The sequence below is a fragment of the Balaenoptera acutorostrata genome, chromosome 6 (genome assembly GCF_949987535.1).
Source record: "Balaenoptera acutorostrata chromosome 6, mBalAcu1.1, whole genome shotgun sequence".
NCBI lineage: Eukaryota > Metazoa > Chordata > Mammalia > Artiodactyla > Balaenopteridae > Balaenoptera > Balaenoptera acutorostrata.
The window spans coordinates 85,739,967-85,760,022 of NC_080069.1; the positions used below are offsets into that span (position 1 = coordinate 85,739,967).

General features: G+C 40.9%; 1 long non-coding RNA gene across 1 annotated transcript; it reads left to right on the top strand.

The window, feature by feature from the left end:
- Nucleotides 1-666: 666 nt before the first annotated feature.
- On the top strand, nt 667-18,625 carry LOC130708476 (uncharacterized). The gene is made up of 3 exons (XR_009008728.1): nt 667-722; nt 17,220-17,358; nt 18,335-18,625. It is a non-coding gene; the product is annotated as an uncharacterized LOC130708476 (long non-coding RNA).
- Nucleotides 18,626-20,056: the final 1,431 nt, after the last annotated feature.

Genomic DNA, 20,056 nt, shown 5'->3' on the forward strand with positions numbered 1-20,056 from the left:
CCTGATTCCGTCTTGACAGGTTGTATGTTTCTAAAAATTTTTCCATTTCTTCTAGGTTGTCCAATTTGTTGGCATATAAGTGTTCACAGTATTCTCTTATGATTTTTTTGTATTTCTGTGGTATCAGTTGTTATTCTCCTCTTTCATCCCTTATTTTGTGTCTTTTCTTCTTGGAGAGCCTGGCTAAAGGTTTATCAACTTTGTTTATCTTTTTTTAAAAAACAGCTCTTAGTTTCATTGACCTTTTCTTTTTCTCCCCCCCCCCCTTTCTTCTGCTGATTTTGGACTTTGTTCTTCTTTTTCTAAATCCTTTAGAAGTTAGGTTAGGTTGCTTATTTTTTTCTTGTTTCTTGAGGTAGGCCTGTATTTCTATAAACTTCCCTCTTAGAACTGCTTTTGCTGCACCCCATAGCTTTTTGAAAGTTGTGTTTCCATTTTCATTTGACTCGTGGTGTTTTCTCTTTGATTTCTTCATTGAGCCATTGGAGTTTTTTTTAGTAGCATGTTATTTATTCTCCATGTGTTTGTGCTTTTCCCATTTTTCTTCCCCAAACTGATTTCTGGTCTCATACCATTGTGGTCGGAAAAAATGCTTGATATAATTCCTATCCTTTTAAACTTGTTGAGACTTGTTTTGTGGTCTAGCATGTGATCTATCCAGGAGAACATTTCTTGTGCACTTGAAAAGAATGTGTATTCTGCTGTTTTGCATGGTATGTCCTGTAAGTATATACTAAATTCAACTTGTTTATTGTGTCATTTAAGATCACTGTTGCCTATTAATTTTGTCTGGATGATATGTCCGTTGATGTAAGTGGGGTGTTAAAGTCCCCCACTATTATTGTATTATTGTCAGTTTCTCTCTTTATGTCTGTGTTTGCTTTATATATTTTGGTGCTCCTGTCTTGGGTGTATTTATGTTAACAAGTGTAATATCCTCTCTTTGTATTGATCCCTTTATCATTACATAATGCCTTTCTTTGTCTTTTATTATAGCCTTTGTTTTAAAGTCTATTTTGTCTGATATGAGCATTGTTATCCCTGCTTTCTTGTCATTCCCATTTGCATGAAATACCTTTTTCCATCCCTTCACTTTCAGTCTGTGTGTGTCTTTAGCCCTGATGTAAGTCTCTTGTAGGCAGTGTATTCAAAGGTTTTGTTTTTTTATCCATTCAGCCACCCTATGTCTTTTGATTGGAGCATTTAGTCCATTGACATTTAAAGTCATTATTGATAGGTATGTACTTCTTGCCATTTTATTACCTGTTTTCTGGTTGTTTTTGCAGTTCTCTGGTCATTTCTTCTTTTTGTCTCTTCCCTTGTGGTTTGATGATTTTCTTTAGTAGTATACTTGCGTTCCTCTCTTTTTGTTTTTTTGTGTATCTACTGTAGGTTTTTGATTTGTGGTTACCAAGGGGTTCATATATGTTGACCTACAACTATATCTGCTTGTTTTAAACAGGTAGTCCTGTAAGTTTAAACACATTCTAAAAGATCTACATTTTTACTCCCCTCTCCTACATTTTGTGTTTTTGATGTTATATTTTACATCTTCATGTTTATCCCATGTTTATCCCTTACTGATTATTATAGATAGTTAATTTTACAATTTTTCTTTTTTTTAGTCTTCATACTAGTTTAAGTGTTTGATTCTCAACATGTATTACTAATTTGCCTTTACTAGTGGGATTTTTCCTTTCCTATAGATTCTTACCTCTTATCACAGCCTTTTCTTTTCCACTTAGAGAAGACCCTTTAACATTTCTTTTAGGGTAGGTTTAGCACTGATCAACTCTTTCAGTTTTTGCTCATCTGAGAAGTTATTTCTCTCTCCTTCAATTCTAAATGATAATCTTGTTGGCTAGAGTATCTTAGGTTGCAGGATTTTCCCTCTTAGCACTTTGAATAACTCATGCCACTCCCTTCTGGCCTGCAAAGTTTTTGCAGAGAAATCAGCTGATAGCTATGATTCTTTGCTTTTCCCTTGATGGCTTTAGAATTCTGTCTTTAACCTTTGCCGTGTTAATTAGGATATATCTTGGTGAGGGTCTGGTTGGGTTCATCTTGTTTGGGACCCTCTGAGCTCCCTGTACCTGGATATCTGTTTTCTTCCTTAGGTTTGGGAAACGTTTGGCCATAATTTCATCAAATACATTTTCAACAACCTCCTCTCTCTTCTTCTGGGACTCCTATAATGTGAATGTTGGTACACTTTATGTCGTTCCAGAGGTCCCTTAAAGTGTTCTCGTTTTTTAATTTGTTTTTCATTTTGCTATTCTGATTGGGTGATTTCCATTATTCTAGCTTCCAGATCATTTATGTGTCCTTCTGTATCACCTAGTCTGATGTTAATTCCTTCTAGTGTGTGTTTCATTTAAGTTATTGTATTCTTCAGTTCTGGCTGGTCCTTTTATATATTTTTTAGTTCCTTGTTAAAATTCTCACTTTGTTCATCTTTTCTTTTCCCTAATTTAGTTAGCATTCTTATTAATACTTTGAATTCTTTTTCTGGTCAATTGTTTATTTCTGTTTCGTTGTTTTTTTCAGGAGGCTTCTCTGGTTCTTTCACTGAGACATATTCCTCTGTCTTCTCATTTTGCTTAACTTTCTCTGTCTCTATGAAATTAGGTGAAACGGTTACCTAATGCAGTCTTGAAGGAGTATCCTTATGTAGGAGCATCCCTAAATAGTCCACGTGTGCCCAGTGGCTTTGGTGGGAGAACTGGATTTGATGTGAACACACAGTCACTTCTTTCCTCAAGGTGTGCTGGCAGCTGTCACCATGGTAGGAGGTGGAGCTGGAGATGAAGGGGCTAGGGCTGGAGCCAGGTATGAGCCAGAGTTTCCCCACTGCTCAGGGGCCATCACCACTGTACTGGGGGCAGGGTTGGGTCCCAGTTTGCTGGATCAGAAGCCTTGAGAATCAGGTCCACACTGGCTCCATTCCCTTTATGTAGGTGCTCTTCCCCCTCCCAGCACCAGCATCCTTGGCCCAGAAGGGAGCAGTGCTGGAGCAAGAAGAGCTGATGTGGGCACTCGGCATGGGTTAGGGGTTGGGCTGTGGCAGTCCAGCTGGGGTCAGAAACCTGGACTTCTGACACACTGCCTGTGTAAGTGTCAGTAATGGCTGCCCCCACTCTTCTCAGGTGCCACTTCAGGTCTGAGCCAACTCTGCATCTCACAGCCATGCCCTCACCCCAGTGCGGAGCTATGTCATGAAGCAAGTGGGCCTGGCAGGTTCCCTCAGCTCAGGCTGGGGCACAGCAGGAGTGGTTTTGGAAAACCAGACAGCCACTCGTGTAGTTTTCAGTCCACCCTCTATGCCCTGCTTCACACACTCCTCACGTGTGGAGTCCAGGCTTCCCACAGCCCTCCTCTTAGTGCCACTGGCCTTCCAACCAGCCAAAGGGTCTCTACTTCCCTGTGTCAGATCCCAGGGCTGGAACACCCAATATGTGGCTCAAAGTACTCCACAGGGAAGATTTCTACATGTTTATTCTTTTTTTTTTCCTTTGAGTCCTCTCCCAGGGGCACAGATCCCACACTGATGGCTTCTCTGCCCTTCCTACCCAATTCTGTGTTGATCTTTCTTATAGCCTTGGTTATACAGGAGTCTTTCTGCCAGTTTCCAGTTATTTTTCAGTGAGAATTGTTCCACATGTAGATGTATTTTTGATGTGTTCGGGGGGGAGGTAAGTTCTATGTCCTCCTACCCCATCATCTTGATCTCCTCCTACAATAGTATATTCTGATATGAACCAACTTCAGTTCAAATCCAGGTGCTATTATAAACTAGCTGTGTAACTATGCGAAAAATGCTAAAATCCTCTGTGCATCAGTTTTCTCGTCTGTAAAATGAGTATAATAAGTGTATTATCATCATAGGAATGTTTTGAAGATTAAATAAGATAATACATGTAAAGCTTACAATATATTGCCTAGTACATAGTTAGCCCTCAATGAGTGTTAGCACTGTTGGTAATGAGAAGTATGATGATGATGGTGATGATGATGATGATGATGCTGATGATGATGACAATGTTGATGACTGTGGTGATAATGTCCTAATTTTAATGGACATCTTTAGAAAGTGAATAGGGAAAGGATGTTCTGTATTGTACTGAATACATTCTCTTTCTCAGTCACCTCTATGCCATGAAAAATGGCAACATTGAAGGAAAAGCAGACAGCAATAAAAGAAGTCACCTTCTCCAATCTGAAGCAGTCTTACTAAAAATTTTCAACAGTAAGGGGAATGATGCTAAGATAATGGGAAATCTTCTCTAAAGTGAATCTAGGCATCCTAAACTAAGTGAATCTAGGCATCCTAAACTAAGTCAGACTTTTCAGTCTACTCTAAAACATCTTTTACCTTCTCAATACTTTTCTTTGACTTAGCATTTCTATCTATTTTTATTTTTACATGTTGATGTTTTATTCCACTGTGCTCTAAGCATAAAGCTTATGTATAAAACTGATGGCTGGAAGTCCTACTTTGGACACTATTTTCAAGATGCAGAGATCCAATTTCAAGCACACAATAACAGGAGACCCAAGGCCTAGGTCCTAGTCCAAACTTTGCCATTCATTTCCTATGTGACCTTGAATAAATTCCTTAATTTTGGGGGACCTCAGTATTTCCAAATTATAAGTTGGATATAATCAGGCTTGTAAAGGATGCTTCTTTCAGTGCTACAATAAAATCAAAAGGTTGGTTGTGGTTCCTGTTTTAAGATAGCTTTGCTATTCTTGGTCTGCTCACAAAAAGCTAAGAGTCCTGCCTTGTTCTTGAATCAGCTTCTAAGCTTGTAATATTTAAAAAGAAATGTCCAGTCATGTGAACAAGAGACTTAAAGTCAACTTTAGTGTAGGCAACTGGATGTATCCATAGAAAAACTGACCAATAAATTGAAGTTTTTCTTCCCCTCCTTAAGAAATAAACCTGCAAACTGCCCACAGCCTTTGAATGCAGTTCTACAAACGATTTTGGAGATCAGATGTAGAATAAGCATAATTGGAAAGAGGAAAGATGAGGGAAAGAAAAGTAAAAGGGTGCAGGAAAAAAAAGAGAAGATAGAAAAACTTGAAAACAAAATAATCCATCTTTCGCCAAAGTGTGGTCCTTAGACCAGCAATATTGACATCACTTGAGAGCTGAAATACATACAAAATTTCAGGACCTACCCTTGATCTACCATATGGGATTGGTGTTGAGTCAATGGGAATATCTTTTTCACCTGCCAGTGTACCCATCCTCTAGCTGTTATATGAGAGTTGGCTGGTAAAAACTCACAGCTGGCCCTTTATCTAGAGAGTTAGCCTTGGCTGAATGGGAGCTTCCTTACTTGAAAAGCTACACAATATACACTCCAACTACTCCAACCCAACAAACTTTAGTTAATAATTAGCTGATACTAAGGGATGAAAGACTCATTCCTCATCTTAGGGTGACACTAACGTTTTGTTGTAATTTGTGTTCCAAAGCTTCCCCTGGTGTTCAGACTGAAGCTGCCTTTAGTTGAGACTACATTCACGATTAGCTTTTATGCCCTGCTCTATCAGGCATCCCTCACTCCTTTTCTCCTAAGAATACTCCTTCAGTAAGTTACTCAAACAAGAATCCCCATCTCAGGCTCTTCTTTAAAGGAACTCAACCCAAGTTGCTTTGTATCAGAGTAGGTCTGAGAAGCAGAGAGAATTTTGCAGTTGCATCCAACTTGCCAACTGGATCACTTGTGGTAGGCGGTATTGCCAATCTCTGGGATGCTGTGCATGCAGCAGCATGCAACTACTAAGACTTTCACTTGAGGAGAATGATATGGGATGCAGGTTGAGGGGATGAACTAACTGCTGCAATTTCTCAGGCATTGAACTGATATGGGGAAATAGCAACTATAAAGGCTGTGAAAGTGAGTGGTTCTTGCTAAGTACCATTGATTTATTGAAGAAAGAAAATGATAGGCTCAGACCTCTTAATAATTCAAAGCAAAGTGTGGGTATCACAGGCCTCCTTGGTAGCATTCAAAAAGACTCGCCTCCTGAAGCCAGAGGGCAGAAACAGCTGAAGACGAGACACAGAACTTAAGTGTAATATTGGCAGAACTTAAGAGAATTCTTGGCCTAGGCAAGTCTCCTATGACAATACCGGGCCCAGAGAGGGGAAAGAGTGGAACCTTGAGATTTGAGATGTAGACATATGGGTAGATGAATCTGTGAACCCTGTATCCTCAATATCTCTGAACCCACCAGGCCATCAGAAGTGGCCCTCTCCTTTTTGGAAGAGAGATCACCCCACCTTTTCTAAGACTGTTCAAAAGACTCAAATGAGGCAGGTGCCAAACAAGACAACGAATGAACTCCCCCAAATCTGCTCTCTCCTCACTGCCAGGGCACCAAGCCCTTATGGACAAATCTCAGCATAGCCAGTTTGGAGAAGTGCTGGACCCATTAGGGACTAAGAGGGATTATGCATCAAAATTGTTATAGGACTTGGGTAGCATGCACTGGCTGGAAGCAGGAGATGATATCTGGAAGTGAATCCTAAGGGTGCTGGATCAAGAAGAGTGGAACATAAATCTGGATAAAGGAGGATTTACAATATGAGGGAAGTCTCTAGTGATACAGGACTTAACTCCCTTCCAAGATTCCTAAGTGGTGATTCTAAAACACTGCTGGGATGAAGCACGGTAGCTTGGAAAAAAACAAAAAAACAATAGCTGACATTAAGTTAGAGATACCATGGAAAACTGCGAGAAAGAGCTGAAAAGGCTCAGAGAACAGAGCATTTTAAAATGCTTCTATTACATACAACTGGAAAACCCACCAGCTGATCATTTCCTTCAGGAGGGCCCAGAGAGCACTCCATTTACTAGGACAATAAGGGATGAACTGGGGAAGAGCACACCAACATCACTGCAATGCTCAGCAGTGCCTGTCCTCTGCGGGTTGAAATGGTAGGAGAGATGCCATCACAAAACTGAGTTCCCTAGAAGCAATGGGGGTGATAGGATTTTGGAATAGCATGATTAGCAAAACATGAATGGCAGCCAGAAGGATCTGACTTGAAATGATCTACAGAGATGACTCAAAGTCATCTGCCCAGGGTACTGTCAAATATATATAAGAATAGGTAAACAGAAGGCAGAGGTTATCCTCCCTGGAAAGTCATGAATTTTTGCCCAGTTTCAAGACTGAAGTCAGCTCGCAGATACAGAGCCCATTGACTGAAGGAGCATCCAGGTCCAGATGATGAAGATCCTTATAGCATCACAGCAATTATATATTGATACAATAGTGATTCCCCAGTCCTTCCCCAGTGGAAGCCATAGCCATTTACTTGGGTAATGGCTCACTTGGGAAAGGGGAATACCCAGATCTTTCAAGGCCTGGTAGATATAGGGTCCAAGTTCAATCTGACACCACGAGACCAAAAAGTGCTACCTTGAAAGCCTCCCCATTAAATCAGGGGTATAAGGGGTTCAGGAAATAAAGGTAAATCCATAGAGTTTTGACCCAGGTCCATCTCACAGAGGGGACTATGAACCCACATAATTGTCATTTCCCCAGTCCCCAAATGTATAATTCAAGTGAATATATTTAGCAGTTGGCAGAAACTTCACATTGGTTCCTTGACCTATAGAGTAGGAGTGGTTGTAGTAGGGAAGCCAAGTGGTAGCCCCTGCAACTGTCCCTTCCCACCCAGAAATTAGAGTAAACAAAAACAATTATCACTTCACAGCACAATAAGAAGATCAGTGCTACACTCAAAGACTTAAAACATGCAGAGGTGGTGTTCCCCACCATATTCCCATTTCATTTACCAGTCTGGTCCCTACAAAATCTGGTTGGATCCACCGTACCAAACGTGATATCTTTATTAGAGAAGATTAACAGAGCCTCCAGTATACAGTATGTGGATATTAGACTGGCAAACCATAACTCACAAAAAAGAATATTAGAGCAGTTTACATTCACATGGGCTATATACACTCACTGTCATATCCCAATGTTATGTTCTCATGTTCTCTGTCATACTATAGATTGAAGGGACCTGGACTGTGTAGGAAAGAACAACTGTTTTCCCTCTACCTATGTGGGGTTCACTAACTGGGGCCCAGTAAATTAGATTGACAAAAGACAGATAAACAAGAGAAAAACAAACAGAACCTTATTAACATGTGCATCGCACAGGCACATTGGGAGCACACGGAGATGAGTAATTCCAAGGGGTGGTTAGAGCTTGGGTTTATATAGGATCTTAACAAAACAGCAATACTTTTTTAGAGAAGTGACAAGACAAAGGTAAAGAACTTTGAGTTTCTAGGGTCAGCATGCTATGGGAAGGCAAATATATGGGGAAACTAATGTTAGATAAGGGCTAGTTGCATAATTTGTTTTGTAGAGTCCTTTGGTAGCATCCCTGGGCTGAAGAGGGCCTAGTGTTGTCTCTGGTGACTAACTTCTGTTTTTCCTGGTAGAAAGGGGAAGGGGGACACCTTTATAAATTTATGTCCTGCATTTAGGCAAGTAGTGGAAGGACAGAGAGTTTTTCCTGTATCTTCCTCTTCTCAATTGCCTTCAGGTCAAAATAATCCTATGCCAAAGTGGTATATTTTGAGGTGGCATATTCTTCTATCTTTCAACTGTCTGGATATTTTTTGTAAATTAATATTGTATTAATTGAAGCTGATGATCAAAAAAGTGGCAAATGCTTTGGATGCCTTGGAAATGTACATGTAATCCAGAGAGTGGGGAAATGCCTCACATTTCCTACCGCAAAGAATGAAATCCAACCCTGGATAGGGTTCTTTGGGTTTTGTAGGCAGCATATTCTGCATTTAAGAATACTGAAACTACTGATTCACCACATTGGTTTGAAAGCTGTTAGCTTTGATTGAGGCCCCAAAAAAAGAAAGTTCTCTGCAGCAATTCAGGCTGTGGTTCTAGAAGTGCTGACATTTCATCTCTGTGACTCAGCAGATTCCATGATACCAGACAGATCTGTGGTAGAGAAAGACATTGTATAGAACCTTTGGCAAGGCCCAATAGGCTGGTCACAGCAGAAACTCCTATGATGTGGAAGAGAAGTCATGCCACATGTAGTAAAAATCTATATAAGACTCAAAAAACAGGTCTTGGAATCCTTTTAGAAACTGCACGTCTGACCTTGAGAATTAAGTGACTATATGGCCAGAACTACTTATCATGAACTGAGTGCTTTCAGATCCACCAAATCATAATTTGGGGCAGTTCTAACATCAATCCATAATAACGTGGATGTGGTATATCCAGAATCAGCCACAAGCTGGTCCAAAAGGTACAACTAAGGTGCATGAACAGCTGCTCAGAGCCCATGTTTCTCTGGGGCCTTTTCCTTAGCTCCCACTTTGACCACATGGGCATTTTCTATGACTAAATGATGGGAAAAGAAATATACAAAGCTTGATTCACAGATGAGTCAATTTAGCAAGTGAGTGCAAGCAAAAAATGAATTGTCACTGTACCACATCTTCACTCAGCAGAAGCCCTGAAAGAATGTCAAGGGAAAAGCTTCCCACTGGGAAGAGCTTTCGACACTACAACAGGCAAAACACTTGGAATGTAGAGAGAGTAGACCAAGGTTAAGACTATACACAGACTCATGAGCCAGCAGAAATAGCTTATCTGCATGGTCAATGACTTGGAAAAAACTAGATTAGAGGACAAGGAAGGAGGTCTGGGGGATTGGCAGGTAAATGGACCTTTGAAAGTGAGTACAAAGTATGAGCACCTCTGTATCACACATTAATGCTGAGCAAAGAGCATCTGCTATAGAAGAGGCATTAAAGTATCAATACCTAGTGGACCACATGACTCAGCAAGTCTTCTAATCTTTGTCTTTGACCACCCATTATCAGTGCCTCTTGCATAAGACTCATAAAGAGCTGTGTGGTGGCAGAGATAGAGGCTATTCATGAGTCAGATAGCAGGATCTGTTTCTTACTAATGCTAATCTAGCTCTTGCCCTTCTGCATATCCCACCCAACAACAAAAGAAAACAAAACAAAACTAGGATCTCAGAAGAGTACCACCCTTCAAGAAAACCAAGCAGCCACTTGTAGCAAGTTGACGTTATGGGACTTCTTCCCCCCCCAACGCCCGCCGGATGGAACAGCCATTCATCATCAACTGGAATTAACACATATTACAAGTGTGGGTTTGCCTTTCCCAACCACGTGCTCTTAGCTAGCACCACTATCCAAGGGCTGACAGTGTCTGAGCTACAGTGTCTGTAGCGCAGACAAACATATTTCACCTAAGAAGGCCCAGCATCGGACACAATGGTTGGTCCCACTAACCCTCTTACAAGTTTTCCCCCAAATATGGCCAACCAAAATCCTAAAGAAGCTGTGTTTAGAAGGCATGAACTTAATATAGGCAGCAAGTGAAAAGAGATGCAAGGAATTGATAGTAATGAATACTTGTGGTTTCCCATCCAGATGGCCTCTATTAAGCAATGCACATATGAATTTTGAATTACAGCAACTCATGGCTGCCCCCATCTCCAGAGAATTGCCCTTGTCCAAACAGGAGTATCTAAACACTGGTGTGACTAAAGATGTGAATAGGGCATCCCTAAATTGTACCAACAGCACAAACATTTGGCAGACATACATGATTCCTCAAAATATTTGCACAATTTTGTTTTAGGATAATTACTGGCAACGATCAATTCATGAGAAATATATGTATGTATCACCAAGTTATCATAACTTCAGGTAAATGACATATCTCAGAGACTGTACCTATTTCCCCTATTTTATAACTGCTTATACACACCTCAGTAGCCACACACTTCCTAATTGTCCTTTAATGAATGACAGCATTTTGATCTCCTTTCCTTTGTTGAGTGATACCTTGTTGCCACCTGATAACTGCATTTCTAGATAATCACAACTTATAAAAAACTGTAAAAAGAAAAAATAAAAGCAAGTATCAATGGTGGAGTGAAATCTCGGCTTCCCATGGGAAAGCATGCTTTTGAGAATTGTAAATAGCCTACCACATCAGAGGGCTCGTCAGAGCATGAGAGCCGGGTAAAGTGTTTTAACGCCAGACATTAATAGCTTTTATGACAAAGTCTTCCCATGGAAGATTTTGTGGTGACAGAATATTCTGATTAAAGATGACTGGAAGACATGAAAAAAAACATCAATAGTGTTTATAAAAGATGGTTAGTTTCAGCAGCATAGACATTAAGGAGTCAGTAAGGGAGAAGCTCATGCAGTAAAAAAAATACCAGGGATTAAAACAAAATAAATACACTTATTTCCTGCTTAGGAGAGTTCTTCTAGAAGAAAGTTAGGAAACTGCAGTATTCTTCCCGAATGATTACCGCAACAGTTTATAAACATTCTATTGATCTTTTTTTTTTTTTTTGCGGGGTGGGTGGGGGTTCTTTTTACATAGGAATTTTTTTTTTTAACATCTTTATTGGAGTATAATTGCTTTACAATGGTGTGTTAGTTTCTGCTTTATAACAAAGTGAATCAGTTATACATATACGTATGTCCCCATATCTCTTCCCTCTTGTGTCTCCCTCCCTCCTACCCTCCCTATCCCACCCCTCTAGGTGGTCACAAAGCACTGAGCTGATCTCCCTGTGCTATGCGGCTGCTTCCCACTAGCTATCTATTTTACGTTTGGTAGTGTATATATGTCCACGCCACTCTCACTTTGTCCCAGCTTACCCTTCCCCCTCCCCGTATCCTCAAGCCCATTCTCTAGTAGGTCTGTGTCATCCCAATGTCCATCTGTCTACAGGACAGATGATGTAATCCCTAGTTATTACTAACTGCACAGGAAAACAGTCTGAGTGACTGCAGAGAGAACTGCCTGAGCACCTGTGGCTTTGGTCTACCTGAAGAAAGCTTTCGACAGGCATACAGGCACACACATACAAATGCTTTATCTGCAGCCAAGGGGAACAATTAGGGTAGGCCTAGCGAGAAACCACATTAAACGTGTTTCTTCCTGCCGGCACCTGAGCCCCATAAGAATTCTCCTCTCTCTCCCTCCCTGCCACCCGCCTTCCTCTCTTCTTCTTAGACACATATACCCTCACACACACAATTTTATAATTTGATGGTTTGCATTTAAAAGACAGGCATCAATGTGTGAGTGGAATCTCTTATGCTTTACTCTGGTTTTTACTTCTCCTGTGAATCAGTCTTATGCCAGTAAACCTAATCCAATAATAATGACCCAAAGTGTCTAGCAACAGGACGCCCTGTACTGAATCTTCTGCAGTTTTCTTATAAGACCCATATTGGTTTTTTGGTAAAGCAAGGTAGCTCTTGTAAGGAAAGGAGAAACAGCCCTAAGGAATTCTGTAGTGCAAGGTCAGATTGCTTTATTGTCACTTTGTTGAGAAAAGTGGCAAACCAGAGAGTGAGGACAGAGAAATGGCTAGTGGAGGACTTGGCTAATTAAAGAGGTCTGGTCTGGTGCACGCAGAGAAGAGAGGAGGCTAATATTTAATAAACACGTTCCATGCCCTGTGCTGGTCATTTCACAATTTGTAGGTTTTAATTTTCATGTTTCCTAGAAGACACTGCAGCTCAGAGAGGTTACGTAACTTGTCCAAAACATGCAGCTAGTGAATGGCATATCCCTGGTTCAGTTCCAGAACTGTCTTCTGTAGCATCATGCTGCATAAGGAGAAGTCTCACAGGGAGGAAATGCCACATATCACACACCAATGGTTCCACCAGATAATTAACACAAGACGAAAAAGTGCAAATGGACTATTCCCTATAATCCTCTGCCACAGGGAGGCTGGGTTGTAGGCCTGGAGGGAGGCGTAGATGATGGGACACGCTTGCTCTGTGCTATGGCTGCCAAAGGAAAGACCCCTGTGAAGAAAAGACTATTAACAATCTTGGCTCCATTCAATTTAAAGCAGCTGCTAACAGTAGGGGCCTTTACATTGTCAATTATATGAATTTTCCTATTACTATGTCATATCAAACAGCAATTATAGTACATTCATCAAACCCTGCTCCGGCCTCTCTGGTTCTGGCCATTAATACCACAGTGGCAGGCCTTAGAAATCCTGGAAGACAAATCTGACATGCAGACTTTAATTGTTTCAAGGATTTGTGGTCAGAAACAACACTTGGTGAGAGGCAGGGGGTCAATTACACGATTAGACAGTGATAGGCAGAGACCAGCTGAACCCACTCAACACACCAAATATTTATACATCAGTTCACTTAGCAAAGGGCTTTGACACCTACTATTTCACTTCAAGTTTTCGTCTATCCCATTAACCGATTTGGGAGGTATTTAATTATTCTGCCTCTCTTACAGTTGAGGAAATGGAGACCAGAGGGTCTCTGCTGGCAGAAACTGAACCGTAGCTTGAGGGAAGGTTCCCATGCAGTTCCAGCCCCACTGAAGGAGCAGGGCAACAGCCAATGACCAATCTTTTTTTTTTTTTTTTTAACAAAAATACAATTATTTTATTTACTTTATTGGAGTATAATTGCTTTACAATGGTGTGTTACTTGTTGCTGTATAACAAAGTGAATCAGCTATACATATACATATATCCCCATATTTCCTCCCTCTTGCATCTCCCTCCTACCCTCCCTATCCCACCCCTCTAGGTGGTCACAAAGCACCAAGCTGATCTCCCTGTGCTATGTGGCTGCTTCCCACTAGCTATCTGTTTTACATTTAGTAGTGTATATATGTCCATGACACTCTCTCACTTTGTCCCAGCTTACCCTTCCCCCTCCCCGTATCCCCAAGTCCATTCTCTATGTCTGCGTCTTTATTCCTGTCCTGCTCCTAGGTTCTTCAGAACCATTTTTTTTGGTTGTTTAGATTCCATATATATGTGTTAGCATATGGTATTTGTTTTTCTCTTTCTGACTTATTTCACTCTGTATGACAGACTCTAGATCCATCCACCTCACGACAAATAACTCAATTTCATTTCTTTTTATGGCTGAGTAATATTCCATTGTATATATGTGCCACATCTTCTTTATCCATTCATCTGTCAATGGACACTTAGGTTGCTTCCATGTCCTGGCTATTGTAAATACTGCTGCAATGAACATTGTGGTACGTGTCTCTTTTTGAATTATAGTTTTCTCAGGGTATATGCCCATTAGTGGGATTGCTGGGTCATATGGTAGTTCTGTTTTTAGTTTTTTAAGGAACCTCCATACTGTTCTCCATAGTGGCTGTATCAATTTACATTCCCACCAACAGTGCAAGAGGGTTCCCTTTTCTCCAAACCCTTTCCAGCATTTATTGTTTGGAGATTTTTTGATGATGGCCATTCTAACTGGTGTGAGGTGATACCTCATTGTGGTTTTGATTTGCATTTCTCTAATGATTAGTGATGTTGAGCATCCTTTCAGGTGTTTGTTGGCAATCTATATATCTTCTTTGGGGAAATGTCTATTTAGGTCTTCTGCCCACTTTTGGATTGGGTTGTTTGTTTTCTTGATATTGAGCTGCATGAGCTGCTTGTATATTTTGGAGATTAATCCTTTGTCAGTTGCTTGGTTTGCAAACATTTTCTCCCATTCTGAGGGTTGTCTTTTCGTCTTGTTTATGGTTTTCTTTGCTGTGCAAACGCGTTTAAGTTTCATTAGGTCCCATTTGTTTGTTTTTGTTTTTATTTCCCTTTCTCTAAGAGGTGAGTCAAAAACGATCTTGCTGTGATTTATGTCATAGAGTTTATTTATGTCTGCCTATGTTTTTCTCTAAGAGTTTGATAGTGTCTGGCCTTACATTTAGGTCTTTAATCCATTTTCAGTTTATTTTTGTGTATGGTGTTAGGGAGTGTTCTAATTTCATTCTCTGACATGTAGCTGTCCAGTTTTCCCAGCACCATTTATTGAAGAGGCTGTCTTTTCTCCATTGTATATCCTTGCCTCCTTTACCAAAAATAAGGTGACCATAGGTGTGTGGGTTTATCTCTGAGCTTTCTATCCTGTTCCATTGATCTATATTTCTGTTATTGTGCCAGTACCATACTGTCTTGATTACTGTTGCTTTTTAGTATAGTCTGAAGTCAGGGAGACTGATTCCTCCAGCTCCGTCTTTCTTTCTCAAGATTGCTTTGGCTATTCAGGGTCTTTTGTGTTTCCATACAAATTGTGAAATTTTTTGTTCTAGTTCTGTGAAAAATGCCATTGGTAGTTTGATAGGGATTGCACTGAATCTGTAGATTGCTTTGGGTAGTATAGTCATTTTCACAATGTTGATTCTTCTAATCCAAGAACATGTTATATCTCTCCATCTGTTTGTATCATCTTTAATTCCTTTCATCAGTGTCTTATAGTTTTCTGCATACAGGTCTTTTGTCTCCCTAGGTAGGTTTATTCCTAGGTATTTTATTCTGTCTGTTGCAATGGTAAATGGGAGTGTTTCCTTAATTTCCCTTTCAGATTTTTCATCATTAGTGTATAGGAATACAAGAGATTTCCGTGCATGAATTTTGTATCCTGCTACTTTACCAAATTCATTGATTAGCTCTAGTAGTTTTCTGGTGGCATCTTTAGGATTCTCTATGTATAGTATCATGTCATCTGCAAACAGTGACAGCTTTACTTCTTCTCTTCCAACTTGGATTCCTTTTATTTCTTTTTCTCTCTGATTGCTGTGGCTAACACTTCCAAAACTATGTTGAATAATAGTGGTGAGAGTGGGCAACCTTGTCTTTTTCCTGATCTTAATGGAAATGGTTTCAGTTTTTCACCATTGAGAAGGATGTTGGCTGTCGGTTTGTCACATATGGCCTTTACTATGTTGAGGTAAATTTCTTCTATGACTACTTTCTGGAGGATTTTTTATCATAAATGGGTGTTGAATTTTGTCACAAGTTTTTTCTGCACCTATTGAGATGATCATATGGTTTTTATCCTTCAATTTGTTAATATGATGTATCACATTGATTGATTTGCATATCTTGAAGAATCCTTGCATTCCTGGGATAAACCCCACTTGATCATGGTGTATGATCCTTTTAATGTGTTGTTGGATTCTGTTTGCTAGTATTTTGTTGAGGATTTTTGCATCTATGTTCATCAGTGATATTGGCCCGTAGTTTTCTTTTTTTGTGACATCTTTGTCTGGTTTGGGTTTCAAGGTGATGGTGGCCTTGTAGAATGAGTTTGAGAGTGTTCCTCCCTCTGCTATATTTTGGAAGAGTTTGAGAAGGATAAATCTTAGCTCTTCTCTAAATGTTTGATAGAATTCTCCTTTGAAGCCATCTGGTCCCAATGACCAGCCTTACCTCATTGTGTGCCATTCCGTAAAAAGGAATAAAATGGGAAAAACGATCCCATAAGATGAGAGCAGTGAGAAAGATGAGAGAAAAAAAAAGAGGCCAAAAGAGTGTAAAGCATTGAGCTTGTTGAACTCACTAAGGATGGTTCCTAGTTGGGCTAGCATTAAATCATCCTCTCTATAGGTCGACGGTGTGTTATGCCATAGCTCCACAAAGACAGAGACGAACTTCCAGAAAATGAAGGAATGAGGAGAAGAGAAAGAGAATTAGTTCTTTCTAGTAAGATCTGACTTCAGATCAAGCCTACCTACTCTCTAAAGGCAGGTCTCCCCATGTTCTCAACATAAATAGTTTAAGAATCACAAGAGAAATTACCTCTGCACAAGATGATCCCTTTCAGTTCTATGCATGAAGCATTCATTGACCACCTATGCTCTAAGTTCCCTTCTAACCACTTGATAGATACTGAGATGAACAGGAAAGTTCTCCTGCCCTTTGGAAATCTGCCATTCCTGGAAGTGACCAAAACATTGGCTGATGACTCAGTATGGCATTTTAAATGATAGAGGTGAGCTCAGGTTGCCATGGGAGCACAGAAGAGGAAGAGCTCCCAGATAAGCCTGGCAGAGATATCTCAGATATCTCACATCAGTAAGGGCTGATCAGGTTTTTTAAAAAAAAGGAGTAGGAAGGATTTTTCAGCAGAAGAAATAGCATCAGATCAGATTCTGGTCTACCAGTTAGCAAGCACATTATGGAAGGAGACAGAGGTACCAGCCAGTTTTAGTGAACAAATGCTTCTGATCAGACCCCATATGTCTCAAGCAATAGGATGTGATGTCAGGGGAGCCCAGGATAGAGACTAGTTACAAATCGAACATTTCTCAGGCCCTGTCTTCTTCACTTCGACTCATCGTTTTCTCCCCAGACTCTGAAGCTGCTCTGGTCTCCCTGCTGCCACCCCAGGTCTCTGGAGACACAATGACCCCTGACTACTTGGAACAAGATGTGAAGAAATCCAGTATCCTTTTAGTTCAAGTGGGATAACCATTCCCAAGGAATTATGGGTAAAAACAAACCCTAAGTATTGATAATTTCTAAAAAATTACCTACATTAGGTTTACAAAACCAGTTCATCAGGTTAACCATTACTTCATAACAAACCACTTGAAAACTTAAACAATTACCCCAAATGACTTAAAACAACCACTTCATTTGTTCACAGTTTTATGAGTCAGGAATTCACAATGAACTTGGCTGGGTAGCTGGTCTCTGACCCATGTGGTGGTAGCTGGAGTGGCTGGAACTGTAGGATCCACTTTCGAGATGGCCTCTTTACTATATACTGGGAGCTTCATTATTCCTTGACATTCTCTTTCTATCTCCCTCCCTCCCTCTTGTCTCCCTTCCTTTACCTCCCTCTCCCTCCCCTCTTCTCCCTTTCCCTCCCCCTCCTTCTCTCTCTCTCTCTACGTGGTGTCATATTGTAAGCAGCTCCTTTGCCCCTTTTCCTTTTGTTCACCCCTGTCTTCCTCAGACCTTAATCATAAAGATGAGATCACTAGGCAACATTTAACCTAGTTCCTGATTTCTGCTTTACTGAATGTACACAATGACTTGCCTAACCTGTTGATTCCTTTCCTGGATTAGAAGGAGTAAGAATAAAGAACTAAGTAGTTAGGGCTTCCCTGGTGGCGCAGTGGTTGAGAATCTGCCTGCCAATGCAGGGGACATGGGTTCGAGCCCTGGTCTGGGAAGATCCCACATGCCGCGGAGCAACTAGGCCCGTGAGCCACAATTACTGAGCCTGCGCGTCTGGAGCCTGTGCTCTGCAACAAGAGAGGCCGCGATAATGAGAGGCCCACGCACCGCGATGAAGAGTGGCCCCCACTTGCCACAACTACAGAAAGCCCTCACACAGAAACGAAGACCCAACACAGCCATAAATAAAAATAAATAAATAAACCCAAGGTTAAAAAAAAAAAAAAGAACTAAGTAGTTAAAGAATGACTGACTCTCTACCCCTATCTATCTTCCCCTTAGTAAATCTGCAGGCAGACCACGTGGGCAAGAGAATATCCAATTGCAGGTGGACCACACAAGCAAAACCGCATCCCAAGGAAGATCAGAGAGAGTCAGCAGGTCTGCATGCATGGAAAAATGATGAAGAATCTGACCTCCTGCCTTAATGTTTAACTGATATTGTTTCCCCCCTTTTTCCCTTTAAAAATTGTCATGGCAGAGCAGAATCTTCAGAGTTGGTTTCTGGACGTGAATCCACCTTCTCCCTAGATTGCTGGCTTTTCTGAATAAAGCATCTTTCCTCTCTGCTGACACCTGCCCCTCAATTATTGGGTTTTGAGAGGTGAGCAGCTGAGCCTGATTTCAGTAACATTATTCTCCAGGATTTATTCATGCAGCTTGGGCTTCTTAGAATGTGATAGTCTCAAGGTAGTCTCCCTTCCTGCTTGGCAGCTGGCTTCCAAGAAAGCAGGGCAAAAGCTGCCAGTCCTCTTTTTAATAACTGGAATGACATCATTTTGCCACATGCTATTAGCCAAAGCAGTCACAAACCATCCCAAATTCAAGGGGAGGATAAATAGATTCCTCCTCTCAATGAATGGCAAAGAATTTATGTCCATCTTTAATCTGCCACAGTAACTCAAAAGAAGCTTAGCCAACATTTAGCTTTATTAAGCTGTGAGGCATTTAGAGCAGACATCCTCTGGTTCCTTACTTCCCATCATGATGAAGCAAAAAACAAAGCTTACATCCTAAGTACCTCCTCACAAGTAGATGCCATGCTTGCAACACTCTGTGTGGTGGGCTCCAAAGGATGCCAACTGCAAAAAAAATTCAGCCCACACCTATACCTGTTTGTCCCATTTGGGTCTCATGTGGTAGATGGAATACAGAGAGTGGGTCACTGTGAGACCCACACATCTCTCCTCACCCACATGCCTGTAAATAATTGCTAGAATACTGCTGTGATGCTTTTCAGTAAGCCAGAACGTATAATGAATTTGAATCCTATTCTCTGGCAAATTAACATTCACTGGCAGAAAAATCCGAGAGCTAATTTTCAGTATGTCTTTATAAGGAATTCACCATCAGAAATATTCTGAACAATATATACAATGTGATTAGGTAGAAGCAGTATTTGCCTTTAAAAAATGTTCTGAGTATGTTGTCATCACAAGTAATTGATGGAGGTGAGACTAGAGCCCTGGACATTTGACCATCTGACTCCAAAGCCCATCTTTCTACTATCTGTACTTAGCCTCCTAATGCAATTAAAAAAAAATAAAAGCACAAAAGGAGGACAGGGATGAAAAATGCCATCCTCACTGAGAAAGGATAGAAACTGCCACTGCCTTCAAATCCTTTTTAGTTCCCAAAAGCGGCCATGACAGGTAAGCAGACAGGGTGTCTCTTGGGAACTGCTAATGAACAGAGGGCTGGGAGAGGCTAGGGAGGATGAAAGAGGAAGCAAGCTATAATATCAACAGCTGCCTTGGGTATCTGGCTATTGCTCAGGGGCACGTAGGATGGCCCTAGGCAAATTTTCCGAGTAGGAAGCTTGTCTTTTAGAATTCAAGTTTCTTCTCCCTACTCATTCTGGAGCTCCAATAGTTTATCTGCCCCCCAACCATTATCATCACACCTTCTTGAAAGTCTAGACGCCCAGCAACCTCATGCCCCTCCCTCCCCCACCAAGACATCACTGCCACTTCCCCTACCTCCGTACAAAGTGGCTCCTGGAAA